Source organism: Rhinolophus hipposideros (genome assembly GCF_964194185.1).
Source record: "Rhinolophus hipposideros genome assembly, chromosome: 9".
Classification (NCBI taxonomy): Eukaryota; Metazoa; Chordata; class Mammalia; order Chiroptera; family Rhinolophidae; genus Rhinolophus; species Rhinolophus hipposideros.
The window spans coordinates 79,834,132-79,852,517 of record NC_138055.1 but is presented as its reverse complement, the minus strand read 5'-3'; the positions used below and the strand labels follow the sequence as shown (position 1 = coordinate 79,852,517).

General features: G+C 32.4%; 1 protein-coding gene across 5 annotated transcripts in view; it reads left to right on the top strand.

Moving 5' to 3' along the window:
• The first annotated feature begins 2,140 nt into the window (after positions 1-2,140).
• Positions 2,141-18,386, top strand: part of MGAT4C (MGAT4 family member C) — a 684,332-nt gene continuing 668,086 nt past the window's right edge. For all 5 annotated transcript variants that reach the window (XM_081059245.1, XM_081059246.1, XM_081059242.1 and 2 more), the window contains exon 1: positions 2,141-2,448. The gene's annotated coding sequence lies outside the window, so the exon portion shown is untranslated. The remainder of the gene's footprint in view (positions 2,449-18,386) is intronic.

Below are 18,386 nucleotides of genomic sequence, written 5' to 3'. Positions count from 1 at the left end.
AGAAATAACAAAATATATTCAAAGAAGGTAGAATCAATAGATAACAGACTGGATATTTGGAGTAAAGGAACAAGGCATATAGTAATATGACTACTAAGTATCTGGCTTAGCTAACAAGGTATGTGGTGATGCTTTCTACCTGATTAGCAAACATGAAGAGTGATCTTTCTAAAATGCATATCAGATTATTTGTCTTCTTTATTTAAGAGTCCTCAGTAATTCCCTATTCTAAGGTAATGTCCAAACTCCTTTACATGTAGCATAAATGACTAATTATCTCTCCAGACTCATCTCTTCTCATGCCCTTATTCTACATGTCAGCCACACTGAACTCCTTTCACTTAGCCAAATGCAACATGAATATTTCCCTTGGGGTTTTGTTCCCACTGCCTGGAAATATTCCTCTTCCTTTTAACCAAGGCTTACTTGACCTTTTCTTAAATGTTACTACTTCCTACATGAAATAATTCCTAAATACTCCAAGAATAGTTTAGGTATCACTCACGTGTAATTATCTGTGGCCCTGAATTTGTCACTGCAATGTAGTGTTAGTAAAATTGGCAGTTTCTGAGTGGAGATATACATCTGAGATTCTTAAAGAAAGTATGTTTACTTCTGTAATTACCTGTTACAGATTTCTGCCATGCAGTTGAATATTCAGTTAATCGTCAGTTCTTAGATATGTTAACTTTTATCTGTTTTTGTTTGCTTTATGTATCTTTAGTGCTAAACACCAGTTATTTTATAAATGGCAATTGATATTGATATTGATAAATACCCCCCACTCCCACTTTCCTTTCTTTTCCTTTGGAAGTCTTTGACATTTTGCTAGATTTACTATAGCTTCCAACTGTGATGTTGAAGCTACTTCTTTCCAATTACCTTGTGTTTTTTTCCTCAGCAATAGCTACAGTGCTGCCAATTGTGAAAAGGAAGAGGGGCTGGAGGCATTTGCTGTGATGTTTCATTTTGTCTCTCCTATTTCTTCTCTCCTCCACTTCTCTGAGTAAAGTGACCAGCTACAGCTACAGGGTGAATGGAGAAAAGACTGAAATGTTGATTTACTTTTTCTGTGAGCTCCCAGGCAATTATATTGTGTTTGCTTTCCTCACAATGTGTGCACCCCATTTTTGTCATGGAAGCAATCATGCTGTTACACATCAGATAATCAGACATAGAGCAGAATGCTATATGGAAAGTTATGGAAAGCAAAACTTGTTTCTTTTATTTATTTTATTTTTTATCTAGAATTTTAAATATAATGCACATATACTCATGGATCATGAAGTGTATAAGTGTCTTTTCTGATAATATAAAAATTGTTTCATGTGGAAAATACAAATAAAGAAATGAAACTGAAAAATTTGACAGCCTTGCTATGTTTTGTGTGTTGCTAATACACCAAGGGTACTATATTTCAAATCTGAAATATTATTAAAATTCTAAAACCATTTTCTTATTTAGTAGGAAAAAACTGTCACATCACAAGTTATCATTCAATTGAAATCAACAGATCAACAATAACTTGTTATTTAGAAGGGGAATATTTTATGAAGCTTGGTTTTATTTAGAATATCTTAATTTCTTTAGGGAGATATTCAATATTTACTTCTGTGGTCACATATTAGGATTCTACATACCTTTTCTATTTTTATACAACTTTTACATTTTAACTGATGCTAAAAGATGATGTAATTGTGTGTGGAACTTCATTAAAATAAATGATTGTTCATAAAACATGGCTATTCATATTGAGGTGCTGAAATTTAAAACAAAACCTCTACGTGTTATAAAATTACTTTAGGACCTAATGTGGAAATTTCCTATACACAAATGATGGTTAAAACTGCAAAAAGGGATACGTTTTAATATGTTAGCTGAAAACTTGAAACGTTCCCCTTAGATAGAAATGTATCGCATGGTAGTGTGGATTGTAGACTGTAGTTTGAAAGAAACTAATAGTGAAAATAAATTTCATGCCAATAGACACTTTAAAAACTAGATTTAACAGCAGTCACATTAGCTTAGATAATGGGAAAATTTTTCTTCATTGAAAATGCTCTGTGTCGCTTAAGAAGAACTTACTGAGGCAGCCTGCCATCTAGCTTTTTCACAGAAAAACAGGCTTACAGACTGCAGATGAGAGAGTCTGGAGCAGAGACAATTTTAACTTAGCCATTCCTAATTTATCTCAAGCATTTTCAATTCATCTTCACTGCTCTATGCACACAAGAACACCAGATTGCCATTCCTGGGGGACAGAATGCAACCGGGGATCTAGAGAGCTGTCACATTCCAAGAAATATTTAAATTGTGCTGATTTTCTTCTGGAGAACTGAGCCCAGGGAATGAAAACTCTTCATCAAGTCATAGCTTTGCGGGCAATAGATCAGAGGATATTGCCAGTTTTCTAATGGATTATTGGTATCGGGCAGGTTTTCTCTGAAGGTACGTGGTTATTTTCTCAATTCATTATCCTCTCCTATTTATCAGGTAATGATCTAATGAGCTGGGAATCCAAACCTGTAAAAAGGGAAAGATGTTAAGTAGTCGGTATTGACTAAAGAATGACACTGTGTTGCTGCATGTTTCTAGGTAAATAATCTGATTTCTTCACTAAAGATTAGTAGAGTAGAGTTTGTATTGCATTGTCAGCAAAATCAGGCAAAACCAAAACAAAACCGTGCTGCAGACTGCATTATCATAAGTTCATATTAATTCCCTTGAGGATTTTGTTTTGTAGCTGCAATATATAAAGAAGAGAAATGCATACTTTGGAAACTCGGTTAGTCCAGTATCTTTTTGAATTCTTTCACACAATCATGATATTTTCTGCACATATTCTCAAATATAAACTTTGTCCCAAATGCTGTTATTAATGTTGGTGTCAGTGCTGTTTATGCTGTATGAATATATGAATCATAAATATATTTAATTTAAAAATCCCAGTAGGAGTCTTCTTGAGAATATTATACCACTGTACTTTGTTGGCTTTACAGATCTTTTTGTTTTTGAGTTCAGAAGAATCTTACTAACATTAATTTCTGCAGTTTTAGTTAAATGTATATACTATAACAATTATTATTCAACTTTGTTCTGTGAAGTAAAAACTTAAATACATCTATAGAAGTACGCAAAACTGTTTCTCAAAGTAAAATGTTAAAAGCTGACAAACTTCTGAATATTAACGAAATCTATAAAAATGAAGAAAGGCTTGTCCTAAAGTGAAAGTTAGCTTATTATACCTATGATGTATTATAATAGAACAGGGAGGGGTGATTTCTGTGCTTGTTCCCTAAAAGTTAAAGGTGTGTGAGTAGAGGGCTGTTCTGTGAGTGGGGGGTGTAGGATAGAAAACAAATAGGTAGAAATCACAGTGAATGTATGAAAACTAAAGAAATATTTCAAATGTGATGGTAGGGTTTTTTGATGCTTTTAAATGTTTTATTATATGTAAATAGGCACAGTGACACCTGCCATGGTGTTGATATTATTTTCATGTTAAAAATGACTTAGAATGGGTTGAATGGCAAGTGTATTTGACCTAGAGCATGATGTACCTGCTGCTGTATTTCAACTGGAACACAAGAGTTTGTGGACCCATCAGTGGGTTAATCACAGGCCTGGGAGAGGAAATGGTGGCTTAGCTTCAGCAGAGCACTTGTTAAACATGATCTAATTTCTTTGGAGCATTTGAGAGACTATTAGAAGAATAAAGGAGAAGGAGAAGAAGGATTTAGTCACCCAAATAGTAACTTTAAGTGCATTCTCTCTTATTCTCAGAGGTATTGTAAAAAGAAAAAAAAAAAAAAAGGAAAAGAGGAAGGAGAATAGAGTTCTGTAAGAGTACTTTGAAGAGCTTCTTTTTTTCACGAATCTTACAAGAACTGAGGAACAAGTGTTTAAATTAAGGTTTCCCTATGGATTCCTCCATTTGGCAAGCTTTTTCTCTCCTTTATGAGACATTTTCTCTCCACTCGCTTAAGGGAAAAGAAAAAGAAAAAGTGTGCTTACTCCCAGCCTGGCTTCTCTCCCAATAACTTGCAGCTCTAATTTAAAACGATGGAAGTATGCTCTCTGAAACTTCAAACACTCCTGACTGTCTCAGAGTTTTACAATTCAGTGACTTATAAGTGATTTACTATCTATTTTTTTTATTATCATAACTGGCTCTTCTGAAAATTTCAGACTATGTGTAAAAGAGGGCACAAGTAAGGAACAAAAAGAGAATAACTTCAGGGAACATATTTTATGTTCTTTCAAAATAAGATAATACCAATGGATAATGAAATATAGTCACTTCGTGTTTGGGCATGGGGAATATATGACAGCAGCTTAGTAATATATCTTTTAATTTGCATTTTGGATGTTAGAAGTCCTGAACAAATGTGTAAGTCAGGAGGGCCAATTTCAGCTGCCAAATTGCACTAAAAATTTTTTATCACTCTGACCTTTTGTTAACCTTTTCGACCACAATCATTAGTGTCTCTTGCCTCCTCACTATACAGTTCATTCATTCACTTCTCCAGCTATCTAACTTGGCTCAGCTTCCAGGTCTAGTACTAAAACTTGTTTTACTTCATCTCGGGGTGAGTTCATTGCAAAATATACTACCATAATTTCGTTTTATTAGTTGCTGTTAAATATTTAATATTTACTGAGTGCCCATGGTATGTTGGGTGCTTCAAAGCAATATGCAGGAAGAAAACACATTATAGTATATTCTCGTAAATCGGCCAGTTTATTAATATTTCAGGACTTCTAATTGGTACCCACAGAGGAAGGCAACTAAGACTGACTCTTTAGTGGCTATTTATGTGCAGATAAGGCATGAAATGTCCTATATTCAGTCAATGATTTGCAGGTAACTTTACTGAGAATCTCAGAGTGATCATTCAATGGTTTCCAAATTCTCCCTCAACTCTCTTCCTTATGTCAAAGTGTCACTGTAGACAGAACATTGAATCGGGCTAAGACAAACTAGGTTTAAATCTGTTAAGCAAGTTTGCGTAAGTTAATTGATCTGCATACGTTTATCCCATTAGATGTATAGTGATGATAATGGTACCTGCTTTTCATATTCTTGTGGGTACTAGAGATCATGCACATTAAATAACACACACATAGTTTGTGCACAACATGTGCTCAAGAAATAGCACCAATTTTTTAAATATATTTTATCACAGTTTCACATAGAGAATGTTTCAATAGAACTATCATGACTTATCTTTCTTCAACGATACATTTGTGTGTGTGTGTGTGTGTACACATGTGAATTATTATATCCATATCCATTTAACAGTTTTAATAATATGAATAATGTACTGAGCACATAGTTATTGTGTGGCACTAAAGCAATCTGTAGAAATACTAACACATTGACCATGAACTGATAAAAGTAGAAATTAAGATTAGTTTGAGAAATTAGTTGGCATATTCTCCATGACTTTCAAATAGCTAAATTATCAACCATAACTTACCAGGGAAAGCCGATAGAACTGTATCTCATTTTCTCACTTTTCTCTTCTCCCATAGGATATGGAAATCAAAGATGAGACAGTAAATCCTCTTGCTCATTATACTGAGCCCTTTGCCCCTTTCATTTGCATTTTATTTTGCTGCAGTGGCTTGTCTAGTGAGATGTCCTCAGATTCTAACTGCACAGTGTAGTTCAAGCACACAGATGCATCCCTAAGGAAAAAAAAACAAAACAAATATAGGGACACTTTTATTAAAGTAAAAGACAGCTTTTGCTCTGAAAACAATTTTAAATACTTTGTAATGAGAGTGAAAGTGCCAAATGTGACTCTTAAATCCAGCCAGATGTTGAACTGTAAGTTTGAATCTTTACAAAAATAGTAAGTAAATCCAAACTAAAAGACGTTTTCTTTAGTTCCAAAAATGCTGAGAAATTCTGAGATACATTTCAGACTGAGTTAAGCATATACAGAAAAAAAAAAAAGAAAAGAAACAACTTTAATATTCTCAGTTATTTGGGGAGGTAAATTAAGCATAACACAAATCTGTTTTATATATCTTTGTATTGGACTTTAGAAGTAGATATACCAAAGTCCTCTTTATAAAGGGGATCCACCAAATAATTATTTTGATAGCATGTTACAGGGAAATATCTAGTACATTCTAATCCAATAAAAAATGTAGCCACAAAAAGCAAGTACCTGCTGAAAAGCCATTCTGTTTTTTGTTTTTGGTTTTGAGTCAGTTTCCTTTGTCAGGGCTAATTCTACCTCAAACCTATGAATCTGACTATTCACCAATAAGAGGCAGGTTTAGGCATCTGACTTCAATTCTCAAAAAATCCTTTAAGTTCTTCTTCTGTTGCTTTTTTATTCCCAACTTTGGATTTTGACCCATTTTTTATGGAGATTATAATTTATATTTTAATTCCAACTCAGTCTTCTATTCTGTGAAACTGTATGTGGGGATAATAATAATATTCATATGATAGTGTGGAATGAATGACAAAATGTAGTAAAATATTATTACAGGGGCTGGTTCCTGTAAGTAATAAAAAATGATAATGACTATTGTTTCTATCATGACATGGCCATCTCCTGACCCATCCCCAATACTGGATTTCATGTTATTCAGTTTGATTATAAAATCTCCTTTGGGGGCCCCAGATTTTTGTTTGCATATCTATTCTTCTTTGGCCTATGGCTTCTCGCAGGTAAATGATTTCATTTATTTATCCATGCCCCTTCGATCTAATCTTAAAAACTTTAACAACCAATCCCTTTAGTTGTTTTTCTTCAGGAATTTTTAATGGGAAAGGAGGTATCTCTAAGCTTAGTGATTCTCTCTTTATGTCTCAATTTGTGCTTACTGACAAACAAATAGTAAAGGAGACAAAATACTGGTTCACTTGTCAGATATAACCTCCTCAGGCTTCTAGAAAAGAGGCTGTAAACTTTTTCTGTGGAGGTTTCTATCACATATTCTTTCTCCTCCTTATTTACCTTTTAAACTTGTAAAGCAAAGCAAAGCAAACATACAAAAACCCAAGAAAACAAATGTTCTTAGGGGTCATATTTGGCCATGAGTACAGTTTACCAACTCTTATACTAGAATATGAAAGATTTTCCAAGCCTTCCAAAGTCTGAGCAATAGATAGTCCTAAATTTCCATGTTCTTGCATAAGATTGTCTACTTTGTAGATGACACCACTGATTTGTAGTCATAATTATAACTTGACACGTTTCTCTGCCCAAATCGTTCCTAATACCTCAATTTGATGCAGATATCTTATTATTTCATCTTAATTCTTAATGGACCCTAATATTGGAATGGCATCTGGAAAAATATGTAGTGATAATAGTAGTTTGCATTGATTGAAGCTAAAGGCTAAACACCTAACATCTTTTCTCATGTTAATCCTATCTTCAAACTTTGAGGTAGCTGCTATTATAACTATTTTACTGATATGGAAATCCAGGTATAGAGAGATGAAACAACTGTACATGGTTATATAGCATAAGTAGCTTAGATGATTAGCCAAGGATTGAATACAGAACCTCTGTGCCAGAGTCTGACATTTAACCATATACTACAGCTCTCAGATTATGGTGGAGTTTTATGTTTACTATAAGAACACCTACGAAAATGTTTAAAAAAAAAGTAATACATATCAATAGTAAATCACGTGAAAGAGAGAGGAAACCATAGTGCTTGCTTTAATTTCACATTTTTATGTGAATGTAGTAGGTATGATAGTTTTCTAGTTAATGACATAATTTCTGTTTTCTTTTTTATAAAGGATGTGATTTGTCTTCTCAGAACTTTTTTTTCTCTATAAAATATCATATAGTAAATGAGTTTGGATAAAGATTTTTAGATTTATCATAGAAAACCTAAAAAACAAAATGGTATAATTTTGAAACTCACAGGAATTTTATATTTAATTTTTCATGTAAATAAGGTACTACTTAATTTAATAATTCATGATACATGGGTGAAATAATGAGTAACCAAACTGGCAACTGTGTGTAAATATTATGTTGTTCCTATCATTTTAGCGCTATGAGTGAGTAGAAGGTTTGAATGTGATTTTAGAAGGATCTGTTTGAATGACAGCTTTGTCAGGTGTCAATTCTGCTGCAATTCTAAGCATATGTTGTGTGTGGTGTGAATTCCTGGGGTGTCCTTTGTAATTGTATCAATATATTGGATATGACTTCAGTATTTTTGTGGAGCTGAATTGTATTTTCTAGCCAAATTTGAATTTTGTAGAACATGTCTGAAAAGAAAAATAGTGCAGCACTGTCATGTGATGTAAGTACAGTTGACCTGTTTCATAAATGATTCTTCTGTCACCTTATTTGCTCAACTGAATCTTTGTGATACTGTCAGATGTCTGTATATAAGAAATATGGTAATCATAAAGTAGAAGATTTTCAGTCTCCTGCCAAGATTGACCAATGTGAATAACCAGTCTTTATTGATTTAGCTTTTAATTATGATTTCTAATAATTAAAATACATGCTTGTGTATATGGATGACCTTCATAAAACACTATTATTATTTAGGAAATTCTTGTGATAAGCCCTGTTATTTTAGGCTCTAGTAGGTTTCTGGACATTGTAGAGCAAAACCAAAGTAAACTTTCTTTGGCTATTTTCATTGGAACGGGCTCTCTAAAAATGTGTTTTATTTGTCTTTAAGAGGAATGTGAATATGTATGTGAATGTGTATCTGAAAGTGTTTGCATACATGTTTTTGACTGTCATGTGTGTTTGTGTTTTTTTCCAAGTGATACCCACTGAAGATTTGAAAAGCAGATCTTTAGTTCACAGGCAGAATATTGAGAGGAATCTTCTCATCTCACTAGCAAATGAACCCTGAAATACATAGGAATTAGAGCATTAAATGCCACCCTGGGTTGTCTTTGAACTCTCCTGCTCTCCTTTTACTCAGTGTTAATCCTCATGAAGTGATTCAAGCTTTCGAAAATGTTCTGCCACTGATATATTTTTTTCTCTTCTGTATTAGCCTTGTAAGGTCAAAATTGGGAATATTCTAGAAATAGGAATATCTTTATGAGAATTGGTGGAGTGTACATGAAGGGATGAAGATTAGATTTGCAAAGATGATTATTTCTAGGTCTTCAGTGGGAATATGAGTGGGCTGGACCTGAGAATAATGCTAGTGACTGGGATGTGCCCATAAAAACACTTCCCAGAAGTGTATGTGTCATTATATATTCTTTTATGACTCTGAGAACAGTTGTATTTGGCATTAGTTTCAAGTCTTGTTTTAATTTTGTAACCTCTTCTTGCTACCTCCAAATTTTTGGTAAACACCCACATTGACCGTGGGGGTGGAGTATAGGATAAAACTACACTAAATGAAAAATCTTGATCTGTACATATGTACATACAGACAGAGTCATGGATATGCAACACATATATCTACAAACTAATATATGCAGCCCAATAGATACGCAAACAGGGACAGGCTAACAGAGAAACACATTGGACACAGATTTACTGATAAAAATAGTTGGACAGGGTCGGCCAGGCTAATATACAGGGAAAGGCAAACAGCAGCCAGAAATATACCACAGAGAGATATGGGAGACTAAACAGACAGATAAACACAGACACAGAGATACTGATGAACAGGCAAGGAGAGACAGTGAGGCTCAGACCCACGCTGCTACCGTGTTTCCAAAAAAATAAGACTTAGCTGGACAATCAGCTCTAATGCGTCTTTTGGAGCAAACATGAATATAAGACCCGATCTTATTTTACTACTATAATATAAGACCGTGTCTGATATGATATGATATCAGACATGATATGATATGATCTGATGTGATGTGATGTGATGTGATGTGATGTGATGTGATATGATATAATATATAATAAACATATAATAAATATAATACCAGGTCGTATATGAATTTTTGCTCCAAAAGATGCATTAGAGCTGATTGTCCAGCTAGGTTTTATTTTTGGTTTTTTAAACACAGTACATGGATGGGCAGATCTGGCCACTGATCAGCAGCCCAGCATAGATATAAACATAGACATAAAGCGTATATATGTGTACATGCATTAAATACTAGAATTTTGCCTAATACATTCAGGAGGCAAAATTCAGTAATAATTTTACTTATTGCTTGTTAAAAGATCATTTATAAATGTAGATTTATCTGGGCATTTTTTTTATTCATTACATAGATGCAGTAAAAAGAACCATGGATATATAATATATGTAAACATGCTTTGTCATTTCTTTTGATTTTATCTAGTGCTTCTATCTTTGAGTAAGAGCAACAAATAAAAACAGTCAAGTTATCGAGAGGTTGCTGTTGAAATGTACCTGAAGTTCTTTTCAAGCTCCATAGTGTAAGACACAAGTCGGAATTCAGACAAGAAAACGATCAATTTCTTTCTCCAGGAGAAGCAACAGCAATTATAAAACAAACCAAAAGAACAGAACACTTGTGGTTTAAAAACATCATCAATGTCAAAACAATTATTTCAGCCCTTTGTCTTTAGCTGTGGGTCACTAAAATCATTTCTAAGTTATAAACGCACTTGATTTTTATTTTATATTTTTTTTTGGCTACAATCAGATGAGAAAAGCAGGGGAAATACATTGCTGCTGTGATAGAGTAGTGCCTAACAGCTTAGGTGAACATATATCAAACTTTAAAAATCTAATAGAAAGTTTTGACTATTGCATTACATTTAACTGTTGATTTATTTGAGACAGCTAGTCCTTTAAAACATTTTAAAAATGTAAAATTATTTAAAGGATGGCAAAGTCTAGTAGTTGTTTAAGAGATGCTTTTAAAGGTTTGAAAGGATATAATTAAATGTGCATGTTAAATTATTATAATTAAGTAAATATTTTGTATATAGTGTCTTGCTAGTACTTGTAACCATCCTTTATTTTAAATTTTAGTTGGACATCATCAACCAGCTTGAAACTTTAAACAGTCTTTCATATTATTTTAAGTCTATATTGTTCATCACATCTGGTAATTTTACAAATTAACACAAACTGAAATTTGAGATACTCTATGAAGTTACTTTTTTGAGGGGGAGAATATTTTCCTTTTTATTTTAATTTGTGAAAAGCATACATGGTTATAAGACAAATCCCCTTTTTAAACAGATCTGTTGAGATATAACTTACCTACTATAACATTCATCACTTCTAAGTTTAGTGACTTTTAGCACATTTACATTTACTGTCTGTGCAATTATAACCACAATCCAGTTTTAGAACATGTCCATCACCACAAAGAGAAATCTTGTGTCTGCCTGTAGTCACACATTTCTCACCCCAACCCAAGGCAAACACTAATCTCCCTTCTGTCTTTCTATATTTGCCTTTCTGGACATTTCATGTAAATATAATCACGTAAGATGTAGTCTTTTGAGTTGGCTTCTTTCACTTATCATACTGTTTGGGAGGTTCATCGGGTTGTAGCATATTTTCCTTGCCAAATAATTTCTCATTCTTGGGTCATACCAAATTTTCTTTACCTATTAATCAATTAACGTACATACAGATTGTTATATTTATTCACTCTCAAAAAATGAAGATTGTGTTTATATTTCTACATTCTCTCTATCCACATCATGAATGTGTATTTGGAAATTAATGGTCAAATTACTCTATGTTGAGGTTTGTAAAAGTCCTTTTTTAAGAGTTAAAAATGAAGCAAAAGTAACTAAAAGCAAAACTCAACAAAAACAAAACACAAAACGAAACAAAAACCAAAAAAAATAGTTTGTGTATGGAGTATTAAGGTGATTCCTAATGATATGGTCTAGCCTAACAAGCTTAGGTTACTTGTTTTAAATATAAATAAACTTGTTTACTTGTTTTATACATAAAACATATATCAAAATAGAAATATAAATGACAAATACACATACTAGTTAAAACCTTTATTATTTTGTTTGTTGTATTCCTATTTAAGATAGAAAAAACGTGTTCTTGTAAACGATTTTAAGTTTTCTGCTTGAATAAACTATCAAAGAAATATAAAAGCTGCAGATAATTTACCCTTTTGGTTGTAACAAATTTTCTACTTTAAAAGCATTTCTCTATTTCTAGAAATTGTCTATATGCTTAATCATACTTACTACAATGAATTACTACATGAGAAATGTTTAGGTTTTGATATTCAGAGCTTGCTAACTTAATGAAAACAGTTTAGGTATCAATTTTCAAATCATATGGATGGGTGGGATTAACCATAATGATGGTTCTGATCCTTCCCTATATTTATGGATGTATCAGGCAGCTTGCAAACATTTTTACAAGGTTTATACTTCATGATAATATTTCTACTTCATTTACTTGTGATTAATTGACATGAGATCCTGTCTGTATTCATAGTTGTTTTTTTTTTAAATAAGTAACTTGGATATGAAGCAAAATTTATTTGACTTTTAAATGGATTTTTTTTCTGCTACGCACAGTGTATTAGAAAATCAAACATGATTTAACTGCAATACTCTCTTTTGATTAGTTTAAGTGTGAGAAATACACATCTTTCCAAGATACATTTTTTTGTTCATTCTTAAGTATACATTCCACTAAATTGTATTGTTTGCTTTCTTTTCTGTTTTTTTCTATATTTGCTCAGGTTGGGTGGTTTCACTCATTGCCACATCTCCACCTCTAAGTGTACAACTCTAGTCATGGCTTTTTTCTTTTGATTCTGACCTGGTAGTTTAATCTCCAATATCCAATAGAAACTTCTGTTAACAATGGAAAAAAAAAGAAAAAGAAAAAGAAAAACACTATAAAAATATTTATTCAAGAAAACATTAAAAAGTAGTCACTACATTTTTTTAGATAATACAAATATTTTTCTATTTCAGAAAGTTTTGGCATAAGTTATTTGTTGCACCAGAAACACAGAGATTTTGGTTTGAATTAAATGCTGTCTTACATCATTATTCTCACAATGCTACAAAACCAGCTTAGTCTCTTTCTGCTGTTAACGTGGCCCAGTCTTTCTTTGGTTCAATTGAAATTATTTGGGGAAGTGAGTGTCATATTGAAGCAGTTTTCCAATAAACAGAAATAAATGTCATATATTTTAATTTATTACCATGAAATAATTTGTTTTAATTCTATAAATGATATTCAATTTTGCCATCTATATAATTTGCACTACTTTTCCAAATAGTATTCCATATTCTTTATGTTATCTTAGAAATATAGAGGATTAGTAACAGAAGTAACTAACAAGTTTATTTAGTTTGGGAATATTTTGTGTTGAACTGGAATAGTAATTTTATTGTGCCTTACATTTTAGAAAAAAATAGACATCAGTTATAATTGTAAAACTGCAAAGTTAACATTTCACTAGAGATTTGACAGAACATCCCCCCATCCCCACTGTGTTTCAAATGAACTCAGTAGATGATTCCCAGAAGCAATCTAGGAATGCTGCAATATGTCAGCCTAAGGAGAACCACACACTCTCTCACACGAACTATCCCATTCTGACACGTGCCCTCCATCCACAACACTATTTCTGTGAGTTTTTATTTTTTATTATGAGTCTTACACATCCATGGATGAAAAATGTGATTGATTGTTTTGGGTAAAAATAAATTTTCTCTTAGCTTTTCCTCCACTGGTGACATTTAAATAAAAAAAAAAAATGATTGTGATGATATCATTACAAGTGTGGACATACCCAGATAACTTTGGGTATAATTGTTCAATTGAACTTGAACAAATAAAAAAAAATAAATATTGTATGCAAAATGGGACTCATACTTACAGTAGATTTCTGGGGTTCCTTAGTTGCAGCCAGCTTTTGTTTTTTTACCTGATCCTGCCCTGTATCTCACCAGATTAGCATGGGATCACAACTTTAACCTCATGACCTAAACTACGGTAATTGGATAACTCTTTCCCTGGAATCTGGATTAGGGTTATAGGAACTCTAATCAGTCTTAATTTGGTCCCTAAACTGGGTAATCTAGTATAGCCGAAATTTATCAGCCATTAGCAGGCCACATGCCAATGAGACAGAACAAGGCAGTCTGCAGAGAGCAATACAATACAATACAGTAGAATGAAGCTCAGGAAAGGAGGGCAGAGACACCCTGCAGTCACAGAGATGGAAGGCAGACATAGTGATAATCTGAGTAGCTTTTATGGGTCCTGGCTGCACTCACTTTCTGCTTGGGTATTCTGGGAACCATCCAGTGTCATTCCAATTTACCTAAAGTAGACTCTTAGCACTATTACCAGTCACCCTAACCCTTCATATTTATTACTGTCTCAGAAAATTATTTCAACAGCCTTTTTCTCTTAATCCTCTAACAACCCTCATTTCACTTGTTTTTGGTTTTAATTGAAGAGAGATTTTTCATCTCCTCTCCAATTATATAAATATATATATATATATATATTCACATGCCTCAGCCATGAGACCCTCTAGTGTCACCATGTAGAAAGCTGGTAAAGAGTTTAGTCTATGGAGCCAATGATGATAATTTTCAGACCCAGCTCCACCATTTACTACAACCATACATACTTTATATCTTCAAGTGTTCTGTGTTTTCTTGGTATGTTAAGTGTCCAAAGAGGTAAAGTATTAAATATTATCTACTAATATGCTTTTTTCCTTTTACGTTTCCTATAGTTTTGTTTATGTATGTTAAAGCCCCATTTGATGTGTAGATATTCATAACTACTTTATCTGCAATGTTGTTTTGACACTTTAATGTTATAAAGAGCCCCGATTCATTGCCAATAATGTTTTTTGGCCTGAATTCACCTGTGTTTGTTATTTATACAGTGAACTGTGCTTCTTTATATTTGAATTGCTTATATCTCTCCATACATTTTTTAAAAAAATCTTTATGAATCATCTTCAGATTTATCTCCTATATATAGCATAGAGGGTATTTTGAAATCCAATGTGACCATCTTTCTCTTTTATAAATTTAATTTAGCCAATAGAAATGTACTGATTTGAGAAATGTTTGTAAGTTCTATCTTTTTTTTTGTTTTGATGTTAGCTATTATTAGAAAGGTGAGGAATGAGCATATTTCCTGTTTTCTGTACTCTGTTTCCTCTAACCTGAGTATTTATATTATTTCTACATTAAGGTATATACCACATACCTTTTATTTCTTTACCCAAAGCCTCGCATTATTTTAATCTTACATCTATAAATAAACATATTAAATGCTTCCACAGCTCCTTTCTTGCAAGAAGTTTTTCTAATAGTCTTCTGTTTCTGGTGTTCATCTTTAAGTACTTATATCAAATAGGTTTTGCAGACACATTTTTGTGTATTTAAAATACTTTATGGCTTATATTTTGAAGTTATTTGACTCAATATAAACTCCTTGAAGCATAATTCCTTCCCTTGATTGTTTCCCCCATTTTTTTTCTCACAAGGAAGAGTTATCAGAATAATTAGTCCTTTTTTCCCATTTAATCTCATTTAAATAACTTTTTTTTTCTTCTTCGATGCCTATAGCATCTTTTTATAGGGTTTTATGTTTGCTATTGAGTAAATTTACTATGGTACACCAGTGTTGATAGTTTGGGGTGATAGAATCTGATTACCTCTTTTCAATATGAAGATTCAGGTCCTGTTTTTACTATAAAATATTAGCTTTGTTCCATTATTTCTATTTTGTTCAATGGGAATCCACTTCTACAATATTGACTCTCTGTCTTTCACATCTGCTGTTTTCTCCATAATCCTTGTTAAGCCTTCAAAAATTTACCTTTCTTTTGCCTATTTCCTACTATCTATATTCCTTTTCTTTTATCTTTATCTTTTATGCCTATCATTGTTTTTCATAATTATTTTAAGTCCTTTTAAAATCATTTAAAAATTTATTTTTGATCATTTTCTCTCCTTCATATACCTTTTGATAGGTTTATCATTTTGTTCTACTCTTTTTCTAAGCCTGACCAGATGACATTATACTTCCTTCCATTGCCTTACCATTTCTTCCTTGAGATGGTAGAATTTTGAATTGAGAGTATGCTCCATGGATGTAATTACCTGGTCATTTTTACAATTCATGGAAAATGTTTGATTATCTATTCTGAGGCAATAATTTTATAGAGTGGTTTATGTATTACTTTTTTCTTGGTTTCTTTCTTTAGTTTCCCTTTGAAATTTTTCATTTATTGGTATAAGACTGGTTGGTAAAATTACATAGTTTTCCAGTTTACAATTCTATAATACGTCATCTACATATTGCATTGTGTGTTCAATACCTAACTTCAAATCTCCTTCAGTCACCATATATTTGACCTCCTTTACCCTCTTCTGCCATCTCTCTTCCCCCTTACCCTCTGGTAACCACTAAGCGGTCGTCTCTGTTTGTGAATTTTTGTTTCTCTGTATTCTTCATTTGTTGCTTTCAGTTTTATATGCCACATATGAGTGAAGTCACACGATTCTCAACTTCTTCTTTCTGACATATTTTGCTTAGAATGATAATCTCAACATCCATCCATGTTGTTGAAAACGGCAGTATTTCATCTTTTTTATGGCCATGTAATATTTCATTGGGTGTGTATGTATGTAATGTATGTATATATATATGTATATATGTATATATATGTATGTATATATATAATATATATGTATATATGTATGTATATGTATGCATGTATATATGTATGTGTATATATACACACACACACACATACATGTATACATATATATTTATCCAATCATTTATCAAAGGACACTTTGGTTATTTCATCTTCTGGCCACAGTTAACAATGCTACAATCCACATAGAGGTGTATATATATATATCTTTATGGATAAATGTTTTCAGATTTTGGGGTAGATACCCAGAAAAGAGATTGCTGGGTCATATGGTAGTTCTATTCTTAATCTTTTTAGGAACCTCCATAATGTTTTCCATAGTAGTTGTACCAATTTACATTTCCACCAGTAGTATATGAGAGTTTCTTTTTCTCAATAACTTTTCCAACACTTGTTAATACTGGTCTTGTTGATAATAACCGTTCTAACAGGTGTGATGTGGTATCTTATTGTGGTTTTGATTTGCATTTCCCTAATAGCTAGTGAATTTGAACATTTTTTTCATATATCTGTTGGTTGTTTGTATGTCTTGGGAGAAGTGTCTGTTCAGGTCCTTTGCACATTTATCAATTGGAGTTTTTAGTTTTTATTGTTGTTGTTGTTGTTTGTTTTTGAGTATATGAGTTCTTTACATATTTTGAATATAAGCCCCTTATCAGAGGTGTTGTTTGCAAATATCTTTTCCCATTTAGTTTGTTGCCTTTTTGTTTTGTTGATGTTTTCTTTTTCTGTGTAGAACCTTTTTAATTTGATAGAGTCCCGATTATTTATTTTTTGCTTTTACCTCCCTTGCCTTTGAGGTCAAATTTACAAAATCCTCTCTGAACTCAAGATCCATAAGTTTACTACCTAGATTTCTTCTATGCAATTTATTGTTTCACATCTTATATTTAGGTCTTTAATCCATTTATGGTGACACCTAGCAGCTTAGTTTCATTGTTTCACATGTGGCTTTCCAATTTTCCTAGCACCATTCATTGAAGAGGCTTTATTTTCTCCACTGTATGTTTTTGGCTACTTTGTCCAAAATTATCTGCCCATATATATGTGGATTTATGTCATGGTTTTCAATTCTATTCTATTTATCTGTATCTGTTTTTTCTGCCAGTACCATGCTATTTTAATTATTGTCACTTTGTAGTTCAAAATTGACATTAGGGAGTTAATACCAATGGCCTTCTTTTTTTTCCTTAGGGTTGCTTTGGCTATTTGGGTCTATTGTGTTTGCATACAAATCTGATGATTTTTGTTTGTTTGTTTGTTTGTTCTATTTCTTTAAAAACATGCCATTGAGATTTTGATAGGGATTGCATTAATTCTGTATTTCGCTTTGGGTAATATGGGTATTTTAACTATGTTGATTCTTCTAATCCATGAACACAGAATTTCTTTCCAATTCTTTGTATCTTCTTCAATTTTTTTTTATAATGTCTTATAGTTTTCAATGTATAGGTCCTTCACATCCTTTGTTAAGTTTATTCCTAGGTATTTATTCTTTTTGTTGCAATTGAAAAAAGGAATTTTTTGTTTGTTTGTTTTCTGAAATTTCATTGTTAATTTATAGGAACACAGTGGTTTTAGTGCTTTGGTTTTATATCCTGCAACTTTACTGCATTTGTTTATTCTTTCTAATAGTTTTTTGGTAGAGTTTTTAGGGATTTCTATATAAAGAATCATGTAATTTGCAAAAAGTGACAATTTAACTTCTTCATTCTCAGTTTGGAAGTCTTTTCTTTCTCTTGCCTGATAGCTTTGGCTAGGACTTCTAATACTGTGTTGGATAACAGTA